Source organism: Rattus rattus, chromosome 7 (assembly GCF_011064425.1).
Source record: "Rattus rattus isolate New Zealand chromosome 7, Rrattus_CSIRO_v1, whole genome shotgun sequence".
In the NCBI taxonomy this organism is placed as follows: Eukaryota; Metazoa; Chordata; class Mammalia; order Rodentia; family Muridae; genus Rattus; species Rattus rattus.
In genome coordinates this window covers 72,823,065-72,842,787 of record NC_046160.1, presented here as the reverse complement: position 1 = coordinate 72,842,787, position 19,723 = coordinate 72,823,065, and the positions used below count along the sequence as shown (strand labels likewise).

The window sequence follows — 19,723 nt, the reverse complement described above, 5'->3', positions numbered from 1 at the left end:
CACTTAAGTGGCAGTGGCAGAAAGGACCGGGAGCTGAGGTTGCAGAAGCAGTCCCCCATCCCTGAGTTCTCTCCCCCTTTCTCGAATCCACAAACCTAGCCAGCCGAGAGATTGCTGTGGAGAGACCCCTGGCTCCAGAGCCCCATAGAGAGACGCTCCCTCCCTGTCCCCCATCATTTACAACTTTCTCTGTTGTTGGAGGGGGAGGTTGCAAGCATGGAGGGTGGGTATGAAGGGAGGTGGAGATCAGTAGGATTGGGGTACATGTTGTTAAATTCACAAAGAACCAATAAAAAGTTTTAAAAATGTTTAATGATGCTTTAATGCTATGATATAAAAGTCACACATAGGAATAAGGAGTAAAGCAAGTGTTTTTTTATAAATATGCATAAATATATTTTGTACATAAACATGCATAAACATGGCAATATGAGTTCATGGAGAAACTTATGACAGTTATAACGCTCATGTCTATCACTGGTCACATGGTCACAACTGGCTTTTCCTAACTACTGATTTATCTGAGTAAGTACTAACTACTTAGTCTGTATCTCTTCCTCTGTCAGCAGTAATTCAGCTGATTTGGTTCTTTACCTAATGAGGGGACCCAGGACTTCAGTCCTAAATGGTCCAGGCCAGTAGTAATCCAGCTTGTGATGAAATATTTTCCAATGATCATAATCATAGGGCTTGATAATAATAACAGCAGTCACAAGGGATATCCTCTGTGGCGAGTAGTTTTTCCTTGCCTATATTGTGTAGGAGTGCAACTTCTGCTTGATGGTGAGGCTCATTTCCCTGTCGATACGGTCATTCTGCTTCCTGCCTATTGATTTAGAGGGATGGGGATCCCCAGCATGGCTGGCAGCATCCAAATCTTCAGGTCAATGGGATGGTTGTTGTATCTCCTAGCAGAAACACTTCTCTTTCCAATTAAGACCTCTGTACCAGAAGGACCCAAAGTCACAGGAGGATGAAGCAGACATTCTTTTTAGTGGATTATTAGGTCTAATAGTGAATGGTACCATTTCTGTTTCCGTGTCTCGATTTGTATTCTAACTAGGAGAGAAATGGCACCATGAACTTCAGGGATATATCAGTTAGTTTTTCATTACTATAAGGAAATAACTGAGGCATAACCTATAAAGAGAAACAATGTATTTTGCTCATTATTCTGGAACTTCCAGTCCCAAGTCAGATGACCTCATTTATTTGGGCCTGTGGTAACATGGCACACCATAGCAGCTGTACAACTGCTCTTGGCCAGGAAGCAAAAGAGAACGAGGAAGAGGCTAACATCTCAGACTGTTTTAAGGATGTCACTCAAATGACCTAAAAACCTTCCAGTGGGCCTTACCTCTAGACATTTCCACCATCTTCCCAACTCACCTTGGGAAACCATACTTCTAGCACAGATCACTGGGAAACACACATCACAGCCATTCTAAAAGCAGATGAAGCTTTCTGGAGAAACTTATCCAGCCCAGAGGAATATCATTGTCTCAGTGGGGCTGGAATAGACTCTTCAAAAGGCAACCCTGCCTTCTGTCAACCCATCTGATTCAGGATGTTGGGAATATGCTAAAACCCCATGGGTTTCAAGAGCATGAGACCTTACCAAGTTTATTTTGCTGTGAACTGAGTTCTTTGACCAGAAGCAATACTATGTGAGACACTATGGCAGTGGATAAAACATTTTGTAGTTCACAGATGGTAATTTCAGCAATAGCAGTGCAGGGAAGAAAGCCTATATCTAGAATGAGAATCCTTACTAGCAGGAACAAGCAGGCTAAGCAAGCTATGGGGAGCAAGCCAGTAAGCAGCATCCCTCCATGGCCCCCCATCAGATGCTCCTGCCTCCAGGTTCCTGTCCTGTTGGAGTTCCTGTCCTGACTTCCTTCAGTGATGAACAGTGATGTGGAAATGTAAGCCAAATAAATCCTCCCCTCCCTAAGTTGCTTTGGTCATAGTGTTTTGTCACAGCATTAGTAACTCTAAGACAAATATCTACATATATTTTGCATATGTCATTACAAAAAAGAAAATGAAAGAAAAAAAATCTATGAACACAGACACAAACATCCCTAACATGATACTAAGAAATCAAACCTAGCAATATATAAAAAAAGAATAACACCTCACAGCAACAGCATTATCCTAGGAACTCAGGGTTAGTCAGGCATTCAAAAATCAATGAATATGGCCACCGCCACCAGCGAGCGCAGCTGTTCCAGAGCCGCGAGGAGACCGGTCGCTTGACCTCCCCCCTCGCTGGCCGCCGCGTCCTCGGATTTGTTCCAACAGTCTGTTAAAACATGGTGGATTACTACGAAGTGCTGGGCGTGCAGAGACCTGCCTCACCCAAGGACATTAAAAAGGCGTATCGAAAACAGGCACTCAAATGGCACCCAGACAAAAATCCTGAAAATAAAGAAGAAGCGGAGCGGAAATTCAAACAAGTAGCTGAGGCATAGAAGTGTTATCGGATGCTAAAAAGCGGGACATCTATGACAAATATGGCAAAGAAGGATTAAATGGTGGTGGAGGAGGAGGTGGAAGCCATTTTGACCGTCCATCTGAGTTTGGTTTTGCATTCCGGAACCCAGATGATATCTTCAGGGACTTCTTTGGTGGAAGGGACCCATTTTCATTTGACTTCTTTGAAGACCCATTTGATGACTTTTTTGGAAACCGAAGGGTCCCCGAGGAAGAAGAAGCCGAGGTGCTGGCTCCTTTTTCTCTGCCTTCAGTGGATTTCCTTCTTTTGGAAGTGGATTTCCTGCTTTTGATACAGGCTTTACTCCATTCGGGTCACCAGGTCATGGGGGGGGGGTCTCACTTCACTCTCTTCAGCGTCATTTGGCGGCAGTGGAATGGGCAATCAATATCGACTTCAACTAAAATTGTTAATGGCAAAAAAATCACTGCAAAGAGAATTGTGGAGAACGGTCAGGAAAGAATAGAAGCTGAATAAGACGGACAGTGTTGGTGGTACCCTCCTCTTCCCTATGCCCATATGCCTGCCCTCCCATTAGGCCAAGGTGTTTTTCCCGCAGCGAGCCTGGAGAATGGACAGTCACAGGCTTCCGGATAATCAGCCCATATCTTTGATCAGCTTCCTGATCTGCTGATGGGAGTTGGCATTAGCGATTTTGTTGGTCTCATTGAGGTCCAACTAGGCCTTCTTTTTACCACAGCGGAGGACACTAAAGGCAAGCCTCTTCTGTAGCGGACACAGCAGTGAAAGGAAAGAGCTTGCTGGTCGCAGGCCGAGAGTAATCTTAAATTATTCACATTTAACATCACACTCAAAGTGTTAACTTCAAGCTATTTAGGCAATATGCAAGTAAAAGAATTTGGAGGCAGATAGACTAGAACGTAAGAAATGACACTGTCACCTCCAATCTGATATAAATCGAGAATACCTGGAACTCCCAAGTATAACAACATGCTGTCTAGCATATATAAGGCCCTGGGTTTGCTCTGACAAACACACAGCAACTGAATGATCTGGTGGCTGGCTAGAGGTAGAATGCTTGCTTAGTAGACACAAAGCCTGGGTTCTACCACATTGTTTCAAGAACACAAGGTAACAGTACCTAACATTATCATGCATGAGGCTCTCCGCCCATTAACATAGGACCACAGGACAGCTAACACGGAAGACCTTTGGAAAAGCCACATAAAAACTCTTAGAAGTTTCTTAAAACGTGCCCATGTACATATAAAACAAAATTTTAAATAAAGTCATCCTGCACGGGACATAATGGCTCTGCTAGATTCTGTAGTTGGCAAACAAAATCACAGTGCCAGGTGCAGGTTACCTCCTTTCTAGTCATTGGTCAGTGGGGTCCCTCGGACCACAAACAGAACAGGCGATTGTCATTGCTCCTGGTTATCCTCCAGAATCCTTGATGGTAGCAAACTATTGTTTCAGCAAACACATATTGAGACAAGGAATATACAGAGGAATTCAGCCGATACTGACCTGGAAGCTTCATCTCTAAATGGCTAGCTTTCACAGTGCTATGTGTACTACGGTGGCAGAGAAGTAACGAACAGTGCTACCCAGTTGCAAATCCTGTGAACTACAAAAAATATGCGCTAGTGCTTACCCATAATCCCAACAGTGAGGAAAGGCAGACCTCTTTGACTTTGAGGATTAGCTTGCTCTACATAACGACTTCCAAGCTAGCAAGGGTTATTTAATGACATCCTATTTAAAACAAACAGAGACATAAACAAACAAATAAACAACAACAAAAAACACCAACCAACCAACCAATCAACTGAAAAAATCCAAAAGGTTCTTAACATGTGTCATATGTGATATAAACATTGCAGTAAAATGGGCCCTGGGGCTGAAGAGATGGCTCAGCAGTTCAAAGCACTGACTGCTCTTACTAAGGATCCAGGTTCAATTCCCAACACCCACATGGCAGCTAACAACTGTAACTCTTGTGCCAGGGGACCCAACAGCTTCTTCTGGTCTCCGAGGACATTGCGAGCATGCATATGGAACATAGATATACATGTAGGCAAAATATCTGTACACATAAATAAATAAACTAATTTAAAAGTGGACCGTAAACATACCTTGAAAATATAATACTACATAAATTCTACAGAAAACTACAGTACAAATCTGCACAACGTTACATTTAGTGATGACTTTTTAGATTCAAATGGAAAAGTACAATTCAAGAAAGAAGAGAAAGCCAGGTAAGTGGACTTGGCAAAATGAGAACACAAGCCACAGGCTGAGAAAATATGTGCAGATCATATATCTGACCATGCTTGCAATTAAAGAACTCTCATATTTTTGGTTGTGAGCCTAGCCTTTAACGGCTGAGCCATCTCTCCAGCCCAATTAAAGAACTCTTAAAACTCAACAATAAAAATTGATCTAATGAAATATTTTTTTTAAATGGGCAAGCAATCTGAAAAAAAAATTTCCCTAAATTTTTTACAGTTGGCAAATAAATACCTGAGACAGTCCTGGAAATCATTTGTGATTAGGAATACACAGGAGAACTAGAGAGATGGCTCAGTGGTTAAGAGCACTGGCTGCTTTCCCAGAGATCCTGAGTTCAATTTCCAGCAACCACAAGGTGGCTCAAAACCATCTGTAATGGGATCCAATAGCCTCATGGGGTGTCTGAAGACCTCAACAGTGTACTCATATACATAAGGTAAATAAATAAATCTCTAAAAAAAATACAAAGAATCACATTGTGACAATATAGCAGAAGTCCTTACATTCAACACCATCAAACACCACAAAGATGCGGTTGACACTATCAGGCAACACAAGGAAGAGCACTTTGGAAAGTGGATGCATGGAAATCTGTGATAAAAGTAATCACAAAAGGAAACACAATCCTAAAACCTAGTCTTCACCCAGACTCTTTGCTACCTAGAGGGATTACACAGAAGACAACGGAAACAGAGCAATAAAAACCGTAGTTATGCATGCTGTTGGCCAAGCTAGACTAAAGTTATGCCCATAAAATCGGAGAAACTTCATGAAGACCTAAGGATTCCATAGCCTTTTCAGATTCAGGTATTATAAACCAAGGTGAAGAAAACTCACTTTCCGAGTTTCCGACAATCTCATTGGCAACTGAAACAGAGATAAAATTAGTCTTACCTACATGAAAAACCAGATGGCATTCTTTGGAGGAAAATCAGCTGGTCGGTAAGGGAGAAAATCTCAGAAAGGGAACAGACAAATTCTTTGCATATACTCTGCCCAAATTTCTGGCGAATTCCTGACATACTCGCGTGTTGGGCAGACTCCAAGCAGCCGCAGGTAGGCTAAAAGAACTTCTGTATGACTAGCAACCCACCACCCGAGGGATCAGGCTAAAGCAAACATGACCCTCAACACTCATTAGAGCAGTGCTTCTCAACCTCCCTAATGCTGTGACCCTTTACGGCAGCGACCTTCCATCATAAAATTTTGTTGCCACCTCCAAAGTGTGATTTCACTACCGGTACGAATTCTAATGTAAACAACGGACGTGATTCCCTCAGGCCTTGACCCACAGATTGAGAACCACTGCTGTAGAGAAACAATCAAATCATGAAATTTAAATTATTAGAAATGCTAAGAAACAGGAACTAACGTGCCACAAATAAGAGCAAAAGTGGCGTGTGGAGGCTGACCCTGGGAAGAAGGAACAGTCGGTAGAATTAGCCAAAGGGTTCTAAAAACAGTGCGCATGGAGCGAGCAGCTGTACATTTCAATAAGGGAAAAGACATTATTTAAAAGATATGACGTGTTCTAGAATTTAAAATCACACTACTAGAACGAACCATTCCACAGGCTGAGAGCAGGCCTAGCACGGATGTGACTCTGGCTTCCGTTTTCAGCACTGCAACTATGTCCGCAAGCCAAAACGCTATCATAAATATTCACTGAGAGTTAACAGTGTGTTAAGTGGATGCCTCGGAAGCACTGGCACTGTGCGTGGGGCATAGGAGGTGAGAAGTGAAGTGTGGCTGTGCTACGGGCAGCGTCTCCATTGGTGGCTGAGTCGGTTTTTGTCTACAAATAAAAGGAAAATTGGGCACGGAGGATGATAGGGGATGGGGATCGGAAGTGATGGGTTGGGTGAAAACTGAAAAGAGCCATCGGAATTCCAAGGGGTAAACAGGATGGTTACTGACTTCTGACTTCCCAAAAATAAGGCAAGACAAATCGAGAAATGTTTAATAAATCAGTCTATGGGTAAAGGAGCCGGATTAACCCAGTAAATATCAACGATGGTAAGCTATATGTAAAAAAATAACAATTTTTGTCCCCATCCCTCCCCTCCTTTCTTCCCTTATCCCTTTCCCACAGGTCACTTCCCCATCTCCTCTCTCCTTCTATCTCTTCTTGTTTTTCTCTTTTGTTCTTTCTATTGAAAATATTGTTATCATATAATAATATACCCTGATTGTGATTTTTCTGGCCCCTACTCCTAGTTCCTTCCCACTTCCCTTCCCATGCAGATCCATTTCCTTTCTGTCATTACAGAGCAAACAGGCTTCTAGGGGATAATAATAAAATAAGAGAAAAGGAAAACTAACACATCGGAATTGACAAAAGAAACGAAGGAAAAGAGCCCAAGAAAAGAGAACAATCAGCCACCCACTTGTTAATACATTAAGGAATCCCACAAAAACATCTGGTAGCTTTCTACCAGATGTGTAGTTGGTAAATATCTTTCCTATCCTGTAGGCTACCACTTTGTCTAAACGATGCTGTCCTGTGCTATGCAGAAGCTTTTCAGTTTCTTGAGGTTCCATTTATTAACTGTGCTAACGGTGTTCTGTTTGGAAAGTTCTGTTGTGCCAATAAGTTCCAGGCTCTTCCTCATTTTCCTTTTTATCAGGTTTAGTGTATTTGGTTTTATGTTAATGTCTTTGATCCATTTGGAGTTGACTTTTGTGGGGGGTAGTATGGATCTATTTGAATTCTTCTACATGCAGCTGTCCAATTTGACCAGCACCATTTGTTGAAGATGCTGTCTTTTGTCCAGTGTGTATTTCTGGCTTCTTATAAAAAACCCAGATGTCTATAGGTATGTGGATTTATGTGTAGGGCTTCAATTCCATTGATCAAGTGTCTGGTTTTGTACAAATACCATGCTGCAGTAGTACAAGCTCAAATAGGGAATGATGATACCGCCAGAAGGTCTTTCACTATTCAGGATTGCTAGTTAAGCCATCCATTTTTTTTCATTGTTTTGTTTTTTGTTTCTTTGTTTTACGTGTGTGCTTATAGGTGTGCATGCGTACATTTGTGTGTTTGCGTATGTGTGTGTGTGTGCACACACATGTGCATGAGTAATGGAAACTGTATTGAATCTGTTGGTTGGTTGTTTTTAGTAAGATGGCCATTTTTAGTATATTAATCCTATGGATCCAAGAGTATGGGAGATCTTTTTATCTTCTGATATCTTCTCATACATTATGTGAGGCTATTGTGAAAGGTGTTCGTTTTTCTAACTTGTTTCTCAAAGTCTGTCATTTGTATTTTAGAGATAAACTGAGCTTTGTGAGTTAATCTTATATCCAGCCACTTTGCTTTTGTTTTGCAGGTGTGGGAGTTCCCTGGACAATGATGGCAGTTATATTAGGCTCCTGTTTGCAAGTATATCAGAATATCATTACTAATGTCAGGTCAGGGTTGGGCTCTCTCTCATGTCATGGGTCCCACGCTGGAGCAGTCATTGGTTGGGCACTCCCCAAATCTGCTCCATCTTTTACCCCTGCATATCTTCTAGGCAGGACTAAGGTTTTGTGGGTCTAAAGTTTTGTAGCTGGGTTGGTGTCCCCATTTCTCCACTGGAAGTCTTGCCTGATTATAGGAGATGGCCGTTTCAGATTCCATATCCTCTACTGGTAGGAGTCTTAGTTATGGCTACCCTCAAAGATTTCCATATCCTCTAATTGTAGGAGTTTCCATAGTTCTAGGTTTCTAGCTTGTCCCAGAGGTCCAGTTCAGCATTCCAATAGTCTCTTCGAGTACTCTTTTTTTCTCCATCCTCCCCCGACTGGATCCTTCCTGTTCCCAGCCCCACCCCTCCCCTACATCAGTACCTTCACTCCCTCCACCCAACCCTCACGTCTAATCTATCTCCCCTTCTCAATGAGATTCAAGCATCCACCCTTGAGCCCTCTTTATTATTTAGCCTCTTTGGGTCTGTGGATTGGAGCATGGTTATCCTGTGCTTTATGGCTAATACCCACTTATGGGGGAGAGCATACCATGTGTGTCTTTCTAGGTCTGGGTTACCTCACTCAGGATGATCTTTTCTAGTTTCATCCATTTGCTTGCAAATTTTATGATATTGTTTTAATACATTTTCTTTATATTCATTCTTCAGGTGAGGGACTTTTAGGTTGTTTCCAGTTTCTGACTATTACAAATAGAGCATCTATGAACCCAGTAGAGTAAGTCTTTGTTGGTCTGGTGAAGCATCTTTTGGGTTTATGCTCAGGAGTGGTACAGTTAGGTCTTTAGGTAGATCTATTCCTGGTTTTTTTTTTTTTTTTTTTTTTTTCTTTTTTTGGAGCTGGGGACCGAACCCAGGGCCTTGCGCTTCCTAGGCAAGCCCCTACCACTGAGCTAAATCCCCAACCCCTGTTTTTTTTTTTTTTTTTTTTTTTTTTTTTTTTTTTTTTGAGAAACTGCCACATTGATGTCAAAGTTACTGTGCAGGTTTGTAGTCCCACCAAAAAGGAAGAGTGCTGCCTTGTTCCACACTTGCTTTTCTGTTTTTGTTTTTGTTTTGTTTTGTTTTTGATCTTAGCCATTCTGACCAGTGTAAGGTGGAATCTCTGAGTCATTTTGAGTTGCATTTCCTCGATGACTAAGGATGGTGAACATTTCTTTAAGTGCTTCTTGGCCATTAGTGATTCCTCTTTCGAGAATTTTTTGTTTACATCTGTACCTCACTTTTAAATTGGGTTATTTGGTTTGGTGCTATCTAGTTTCTTGAGTTCTTTATATATTTTGGTTATCAGACCCTTGTTCAATGTAGGGTTGGTGAAGATATTATCTCACTGTATAGGCTGCCATTTGTCCTTCTGACAAATATGTCCTTTGCCTTATACAAGCCTTTCAGTTCGTAAGGTCACATTTGGTAATTGTTGATCTTAGTGCCTGAGCTGTTGGTGTTTCATTTAGGAAGTCGCCTTCTGTGCCCATGCATTCAAGGCCATTCCTCACTTTATTTTCTATCAGATTTAGTGTGTCCAGTTTTGTATTGAGGTCTTTGGTTCACTTGGACTCGAGTTTTGTGGGGTGAAAGAGGGATCTATTTGTATTCTTCTGCATACAAACTGCCGGTTAGACCAGTGCCATTTGTTGAAGATACTTTTTTTTTTTTCATTGTAAAGTTTTGGCTTCTTTGTCAAAAATCAAGTGTCCATAGGTGTGTGGGTTAACTTCTAGGTCTTTAATTCATTCCCACCAATCAAAAATCAATCAATCTGTTTTTATGCCAATGCCATGTTTTGTTTTTAATTATTGCTTCATAGAACAACTTGAAATCAGGGATGGTGGTATTTCAGAAGTTCTTTTATTGTAGAGGTTGTTTTAGATATTGTGGTGGGCTTTTTTTTTCCCCGTATGAAGTTGAACATTGTTCTTTCAAGGTATGTAAGGAATAGTGTTGAAATTTTGATGGGAATTGCATTGAATCTATAGATTACTTTTAGTAAGATGGCCTTTTCACTGTGTTACTCCTACCGATCCATAAGCCTGGGTGATCTTTCCATCTTCCATATCATCTTCAATTTCTTTCTTTGAAGATTTGAAGTTTTTGTCATACAGGTCTTTCCCTTGTTTAGTTAAGAGTTACACCAAGGGGTTGGGGATTTAGCTCAGTGGTAAAAAGGCCCTGGGTTCGGTCCCCAGCTCCGAAAAAAAAGAAAAAAGAAAAAAAAGAAACCAAAATGTTTATATTGTTTGTGGCTATTGTGAAGGCTATTATTTCCTTAATTTCTTTCTCAGACTGTGTATTGTTTATATATAGGAGGGCTATTGTTTTTGTTTTGTTTTTTTAAAGCTATTTTTTGTTGAACCACTTTGCTGAAGGTCCTTATCAGCTGTAGGAGTTCTCTGGTAGAATTTTGGGGGTTGCTTATGTATACTATCATATCATCCATGAATAGTGAAACTTTGACTTTTTCCTTTCCAATTTGTATCCCCTTGATCTCCTTTTGTTGTCTAACTGCTCTAGCTAGAACTTTCAGTAGTATATTGAAGAGATACAGAGAGACTGGGTAGCCTTGTCTTGTCCTTGATTTTAGTAGAATTGCTTTAAGTTTCTCTTCATTTAATTTAATGTATGTTTATTGGCTTCCTGCATATTGCATATATTGTGTTTAGGCATGTGCCTTGTGTCCCTGATCTCTCCAAGATTTTTATTATGAAGGGGTGTCAGATTTTGTCAATGACTTTTTAAGCATCTAATGAGATGATCATGTGATAATTTTTCTTTCAGGTTGTTTACATGATAAATTACATTGGTGGATTTTTTTTTTCTTTTTTTCGGAGCTGGGGACCGAACCCAGGGCCTTGCGCTTGCTAGGCAAGCGCTCTACCACTGAGCTAAATCCCCAACCCCTATTGGTGGATTTTTGTATGTTGAACCATTCCTGCATCTCTGGAATGAACACTACTTGATCATGGTGGATGATGTTTCTTGGATTCAGTTTGCAAATATTTTTTCATCAATGTTCATAAGGAAAAATATTCTTTTTCGTTGTTGAGGCTTTGTGTTGTCTAGGTATAAGTGTGACTGTGGCTTCAGAAAATGATTTTGGCAATGCACCTTCTGTTTCTTTTTTGTGGAACAGTTTGAGGAGTATTGGTATTATCTATTTTTTGAAAGTCTGCTAGAATTCTGCACTAAAACCATCTGGCCCTGGGCTTTTTTTGGGTGGGAGACTTTTAATTATTTCTACTTTCCTTTGGGGCTGTGCATCTATTTTTTTGGTTCACCTGATCTTGATTTAACTTTGGTAAATGGTATCTGTCAAGAAAATCATCTATTTCATTTAGAATTTCCAATTGTATGGTAAACAGATTTTGGAAGTAAATTCTAATGATTCTTTGGTTTGCTTAGTGTCTGTTGTTATGTCCCCCTTTTCTGATTTTGTTAATTTGGATATTGTCTCTCTGTCTTTTAGTTCATTTGACTATCTTGTTGATTTTCCTGAAAGAACCAACTTTTTATTTCATTGACTTTTTTTTTCTTTTCTTTTTTTCGGAGCTGGGGACCGAACCCAGGGCCTTGCGCTTGCTAGGCAAGCGCTCTACCGCTGAGCTAAATCCCCAACCCATTCATTGACTTTTTTTATTGTTCACTTTAATTTATTGGTTTCAGCCCCAAGTTTGATTATTTCCTGCCTTCCAATCCTCTTGGGTTTTTGCTTCTTTTTGTTCTAGAACTTTTAGGTGTGTTGTTAAGCCAATAGTATGTGATCTCACTAGATTTTTAATGAAGGCATTTAATGCTATGAACTTTCCTCTTAGCGCTGCTTTCATTGTGTCCCACAAGTTTGGATATGTTGTATGTTCATTTTTCATTGAGTTCTAGAAAGTCTTTAATTTCTTCCTTGACTCAGTGGTCATTGAGAAAAGAGTTTTTCAGTTTCCATGAGTTTGTTAGAGGTAATGTTTATCCTTTATGTTAAGGTGTATTTCTTAGATGCAGGAGAAGGATGGATTCTGTTTTCACATCCATTCTATTAGTCTGTGTCTTTTTCTTTTTTATTGAGAAATTGAGGCCATTGATGTTGAGAGATATCAATGAGTGGTGTTTGTTGAATCCTGTTATTTTGGAGTGTGTGTGTGTGTGTGTGTGTGTGTGTGTGTGTGTGTGTGTGTGTGTGTTTGGTGTTGTTTCTTCTCTTTTGACTTGATAGTTTTGGATAATTTATTCCTTATGTTTTCTTGGGTACAGTCTGTAGGTGTTCTATATGCTTCTTGTAGTCATCTCCTTCTTTAGGATAAAAAACACTTTTCTTCTATGATTTTGTTGAAAATATTTTCTATGCCTTTCACCTGGGTTTCTTTTTACTCTTTTGTTGCCAGTCTTAGATTTTGTCATTGACCCCCAAATGAGAGAGGTCCTCTTGTGGGAAAGTATGTGGTCCTGGTGGGCACTGCAGCCTGGAAGCAAGAGGGGGATCGGTCGAGTTAACAGGCTGGCTCTCCCAGGGCTGAGGTGATTTCCTCTGGGAGTCTCCACTTGGCTATACCTAAGCTGCTGGTCTTTCTCAGCAGGGAGCCTAGTTGCTCCTACCTGTTCCAGCAGTCATCACTGAATCGCCCTGTGATTTTTGTATGTGTTTCTATGCAGAATATAGTGTTCTTCAGCAATAGATCAATTTATAGAGGGAATTCATAAATTTTCCAAAAATGGGAATGCAGAATTGTCGGGGACCGGACTGCTGGACTAGGCAAAGCTAGAGCCCTGCCCTGAACAGATTCCTGAGAAGGGCTAGAACAGGTTCCCGGAAGACTGTTGTCTCATTATCTAAGAAGACTATCTTGCAGTTTAGAGAGTCACCTTATGTCCTTGGGCACTTCCCAGTTCTCCCCCCACCACCCTAAGCTTCAATTCCTGCTTCAGGGCTTTAAATGCTGTGCACTCCTTTCAATAAACAGATCTTGACAAGGACACTGCTTGGTCTCGCTCCTCTTTCTCGCCCATTCCTCCTCAGGTTTGGATCCCCCTCAGTTCCCGTAAATTACAAAGCCCCACAGAATATAGTGTTCTTCAGTAGTAGACCAATTTATAGAGGGAATTCATAAATTTTCCCAAAATGGCCAGAAAATATCTCAATTACTAAAGCTATTCAGCTAACTTTAGGAATAAGACACCTATGTCTGTCATCATTATTGCTTAATATTCTCTTGTATTTGAGTAAATATATTAAAACAGAAATATAAAATGAATGACATGGATTTATAAGACACACAAAGATATCTATTCAATGACATAAATACTAATTTTTAGTATTGTGCATATTTTCTTAACTATTCAACAACTGACTACTTTTTAATGTTCTGGTATTGAAAATATAGATGTAAAATGGAAAGACAAAAATTAAATCACATACAAAAAATTTTAACAAAAAGAAAGAGTGAATGTAGAGAACATTTACAGAATATTTACAGACATCAAACAAAATCTTGAAAGAATGGAGGTCTCCCCACCATCTTGGAAATTGATTTACTCATTATGAACTTCTGGTAAGACAAGAATCCAAATAATTACCACAATTTGGGGAAAACAGGGGGCTTATTTCAACATTAAATAACATATTCTTAAAGTTCTTAGGTTGAGCAAATGCTCACGGGCACAGGTTAAAAAAAAAAAAACTACAAAAAGAAGTGCAAGAGCAGGTTTGTCACACTAGCTCTCCGAACCAGGTAGACAGGATAAGTTAAGGACACCCATGTGTACACTAATAAACAGAAGTGTGAGGATCCCAGGACTAGACACTGGCTTACCCAAGTCAGTAAATGACCAGAGCTGAAGGTGGAACCCACAATCTGGTCAGCCTTTGACGCCATCACTACAGTCTGCTCTTCTGGAAAAAATATTAAACTTTCGTCTGCATCTTACATGTGATACGCCAACAAATAGGTTTAAATATAAGAAGTAACCTTATAACAAAATCTGTGAGGCCAGGGAGACACAGATGATTTTCCAACAGAGGAATTCTTTTCTGGGACTGTGCCCCACATGTCTGGAAATCTATAACACAGGACAACCTATAACCTACTTAAACAGAAATTTAAAGCTGTAGGGGCTGGAGAGATGGCTCAACAGTTAGGGCACGGATGTTTTTCCAGAGGACTTGGGTTCTATTTTCAACAAGCACACGGTGCCCCCAACCTTCTGTAACTCCAGCTCCAGGCGATGTGCACTCTCTCCTGGTCTCCAAAGGCACTGCATGCATGTGTTGTACAGACATACAGGGTTGCAAACACCCAGACACATAACATAAAAAGTAATAAATCTTAAAGAAAAAAAGCAAATTCAAAGCTTTAAAATGGTTTCTGTGCTGTCTTTTCATGCCAAAGACATAGAAAATAACATTGCTGGAAATTTCTGAAAGCAGATGATAGATGATTAATTCTAAGAAAAAAAATTCATAAATAAATCAGGAACACGTAAGAAAATGAGCAAAGTGTACATAACCAGGTCACAGAAGAAAAATCTAATACCACCAGATATAAAACTGATGTTCAGATCTAATAGTGAAGTCAAGAAAATGAGAATCAGTGGAACAATCGAAAAACCTTTCTGTTCCTTTAAACTGGCAAAAATGAACAGGAAAGCAGGAGTTAGGTAATATCAACTAAAACCCAAGCTGGGCAGTCCTGTACAGATTTGTCTTAATCAACCCATTTGAAGCAGGAATATCTACCCTAAATGTGGGTGATGCCTCCTGGTGGCAACCAAGATAAAAAGACACTGAAGAGGGGAGCTTGGCTTCTTGGCTGCTTGTTCTTACTCTTGCTGGCAAGTTCATCTATCCTGCTGTGGAGGCATCCCTTCACTGATACTAGATCCCACTTCTTCAGGATCCAGCATAGACTATAGACCACAGCAATTGGGACTGCTGAGACATCAAGCCTCACGGACTGAGCAACCACCAGAGTCTTAGCCTCTGTCTTGTGAGACAGCCATTGTTGGACTATATGAACTATATTTTGTAAGTCAATCTAATGAATTCCTCTTTAGTATATACTCATTCTATTGGTTCTATTCCTCTAGAGAACCCTAATACAAATGATAACCTACATTCCTACTATCTCCCCAAATGTCTTGGAAATTTCAATATCTTACTGATGAAGACAGTGACATCGTTCTGGGAAAATAAGCATATATCAATAGCAACTTAGAGAACAAATGCACGCAGACCACTCATTTTCAACTAAGGAAACTTAAATAAATGTACATTGGTGCTGCTGTTATGGAAAGCAATCTGGCATGTTGACCACAATTGAAGAGGATTTGAAGAATTAAAAAATTCTTTCATATTCTTTGAATTATCTTACTTTTTTTGGTGGGGGGAGATAGTAGGTTTTTGTGACTCAATATGATAATTTTTTGTCATGTAGTTTTCGGTATTAATCACTACTGAACCACTGAAGTCCATACACATGTGATTCATGGCAATTTCCTTTTCTTTGGGGCCTTGTTGCTACCTCCCCTTTCATGTGGCCTTATGGGTTCTCCTGATATTATGTACCATGACCTAAACCACATGTGGTCTTCTCTGTCTCTTTCTATCTCTGTCTCTCTCATTGTCTATCTGTCTCTCCCCGCTCTTGTGCTTCCCATAGTTTGTATTGAAAACTCAGGAGTTTGGAGCCAAGAACCTTACCAAGACCCTATCAGGTTTGGATCTGCAGAATGATCACAGGATGTGGGGCTGAGGTGGAAAATCAAGAAGGGTAGCTTCTGTACTACTACCTTCCAGTTGACTGTAATCCATTTACAATCAAAACCTCTTTTCCTTCTACACTCAGATGGTGGTGGTGGTAGGTGCCATTACAGACTGGAATTGGGACAACTGTCATTCCATTCCACATGTTGGAATCACACAAGGATGTACACATCTCTCTCTCTCTCTCTCTCCATTCCATCTCTCTCTCTCTCCTCCCTCCATTCCATCTCATTCCTTCCTTTCTTTTCTAAAAGTCAGACTCTGAATATAAGTGTCTCTTGAAAAGCCCAGAGCAGCCGAGTTCAGAGGTGAGGGTTTTGGGAAACATGTGAATTATTAGTTCTCCGAGTTTATTAATCGATCAACCCATTGATTGTTACAAAATGTTATGGCACTATTGGGAAGTGGTAGAAATTTAAGGACTGGTACCTAGTGGAGAAGAAGGTTAATGGGTGAGCTCCTGGGGAGGATATATCTTGTCAGCTGCTTCTTCTTATTCTACTTGTCAGTCTCCCATGAGGCAAGCAAATGCTTACGTGCTAGCTAGTTCTTCTACCACGATGCCTTACCACAGCATAAGAACAGAGCCAAGTGATCATAAACTGAAGTCTCCGAAACCCTGAACAAATGTGTCTTTTCCCCTTGAATTTTTACCTTTGGTATTTGGCCAAAATTAGGATGGTTTTGTCTCAGTATGTAAGTAATATGCATTTCAGAATAGAAAGCACACTGCAGTTTTAAATTTTGACCTTTCCCAAGGCTAGCGGTGTCTTTCAATCGCCTTTTGTAATGCTGGGCTACAGCCACCAACTGCAGATCCCAGTCAGCAGAAGAAACAGACAGTCTTCAGTGTTCTGCTATGCCGGCTGGTCTTTGTGCACTACGGGCAGTTTCAATTTAATCTATCTGTAGGATGGGAAGGAGCCCCATCCTAACTTAGGAGCGTCTGTATTTGGAAACACTCATGAAATGCTTTCACTTCTCATGAACGTCATCCACCATGATGTGCCACAAAAATAGGAATTGTTTTGTTCAATGTATTCTCAACACTTGGAGGGTTGGGTGCACACTCGATGATTGACAGACGTTTGTAGAACAGGATTGGTCATTTTTGTGGGAATCCTACTAGGGAAGGAATGCTGACCCACACTTGCCATCAAATCCAGTTTCCTAATCTGCTGGCCTTTCGTTAAGGATCTACAGTGCGCTTTGGATAGAGGCATCACTGCTTTCCCTTAACTTCTTCCCAGTGTTAGGGTCTCTCTAGATCTGGTTACAAAGCTAAGCTTCTTCAATATAACTTTCTGCTCAAATATTTTTTAGGGTAAAACATCCTTTAAAAAGTATGTCCAAAATCTTTTATTTGCCCTCTATCCAGAAAGAGTTGTCTGCTTTCAACTCTAACTAGATTTTCAAGGTCTTTTTTTTTTTTTTAAATGCTCTTTTTTCCACATGGAGAGGTTTAATGAGAAGAAGAGGAGAGGACAGGAAAGGAGGCTGGCCACGGGCATGTGGAGGGAAGGGGGGTGGATAGAGAGAAGGGACAGGGAAGAAGGCAAGAGAAGTGAAGAACAAAGAGAACAAGAGCTTTTTAAAATAATTTTTGAGACTTATCTATCTTATGAGTGTTTTGCTCAGATGTATGTCTATGTATCATGTGTGTGTCTGGTGCTTGTCCGGGTGATATGGGGGCATCAGATCCTCTGGTACTAGGGTTATGGATGGTTGTGAGCCACCATGAGGGTGCTGGGAATTGAACTTGGGTCTTCTGGAAGAAGCACATGTGCTCTTAACAGCTGAGCCATCTCTTCAGCCCAATTTTCTAACTCTTAACTTCTTATAACGTTATAAGGGTTCAAGTGTCTCCAGACAGCTTAGAGTGGTCCTTACCCCTTCTCTAGGTATGGTAAGAATTTAAAGTACAACCCACAGCTACTTTCATGACTATCACATGTATTTATTACCTTTAAAGATACTTTTCTTTCCTAGCAAATTTCTGATAGTTGTACTAAATCAAGAGTTATTGGTGTCGTTGCTTACTAATTACCTTCTGCTGTTATGGTTTAAGTCTAAATTGTTCCCTATAGACTGATGTCTTTGAACACTTGGTCCCCAGCCAGTCATAGTGTTCGAGAGGTTGCAGAACCATATGATGAAGTACCTATCTTATGGAAATAGGACACTGGGAGTAGGTTCATGGGGTGTATTATCCCTGGCATGAATTCTGCTTCCCAGCTGGCCAATAGAAGTAGCTTCCTGGGGTTGGGGATTTAGCTCAGTGGTAGAGCGCTTGCCTAGCAAGCGCAAGGCCCTGGGTTCGGTCCCCAGCTCCGAAAAAAAGAAAAAAGAAAAAAAAAAAAAAAGAAGTAGCTTCCCCATGCTTCTAACCATTGAATTCCTCCTGCTGTTTTCCCTGCCAAGGTCTACTGAAGTCTCCCAAACTGTGAGTCATGACAAACCCTTCTTTCCCCATTTCTGTCACATATTTTGTCACAGTAATAGGAAAAGTGGCTAGTGTGGGCACACTGATTACACTTTTGCTTCTGCTAATTGCTTCTATTTCTCAACTAAAAGGAGCTGAATTCATTTTCAGAATTCTTAGGATTCTGATCCAACCTTTTTGCTTGAACATGTGTTTGATAACTGAGTTTGAAATGGTTCCAATATTTTCAACCCCTTCTGTTTCAGTGATGGCTGACATAATATTCTTTTTCAAATGGCAAATATAATTAATTTATAGATCTTAGCCCTTTATCTTCACAACTCAGAGGTGAGACTCCATGACTCCTTTGAAGTTACAAGAATAAAATACTTCAAAGACTCTAATTTCCTGAATTCTACAGTGGAGGTGTTGAGTAACTCCTGTGTAAAGAGACAGAGTAAAGGTGCAGAACTTGTTTACTTTCATCAAGAAACCAGAACAAAAGACAGTTTTGAGTATGAACATGAGACTTAAAGACTGGAGAACACAATTTTCTATTTTAGGCCAAAGTTTTAGTTATTTTCTAGATTCAAGTTTGAAATAATAGATTTTTTATTTTAAGAGGACTAAGTCTTAATATGGCTGAGTCTTTTAGGTGATAACTGTGACGTGCCTTTGATCCAAATGGTACGAGTCAATTATCTGTCCTAGGTGTAGACATGTCTTGTGCTGTGCAGCATCTCAAGATTAGATGATAGGTAATGTCTGGAGGGAAATCCTTGTCCAGTGGGTGAGAAAAGATGCATCTTTACAGAAGAACCATTTGGGTGGTAGAAGATGAGTCAAGTTTTAGCATGTGGAACTGCAGGGCAGGAGGAATGAATGAATGCATCCCAGGGACAGAGAACAGGTGATCTGAAGGCAAAGTGTCAGAAAAACTCAGGGTCTATTATAATGACCAGGGAGTTACTCCATGAAATGACAGTAAAGTAACACAACAGCAAGAGGAGAAATGGGTGGATAGTTTTAATCAAAGAAAAAAATTGGACTTATTTAAATCACTAACTTGAAACTCTCTAGACAAAGCTAGCATTTAGGAAGGCACATGGTCATGCTCTACAGAAGAATTTATGGCAGAAAATCTACCTCAGTACTAAGTTGTACTTTATCCCTGCAAAAGGTTTTTAGGATTGTGTTAAAGTCACCCTGAAATGCTTACAGTTTGTTTGTTACAACCACAGCCCATTGGAAATTTTAATTTTATAAACAGAAACGTCTTTGCATCTTCCACTCTCATCCTCTCCAAAGCCTGGGGTCTTGACTGTGAT

The 19,723-nt window shown here is 40.3% G+C and overlaps 1 pseudogene; it reads left to right on the top strand.

Moving 5' to 3' along the window:
- Window positions 1–2,283: 2,283 nt before the first annotated feature.
- Window positions 2,284–2,974, top strand: LOC116905719 (annotated as a pseudogene).
- The last annotated feature ends 16,749 nt before the right edge of the window (window positions 2,975–19,723 follow it).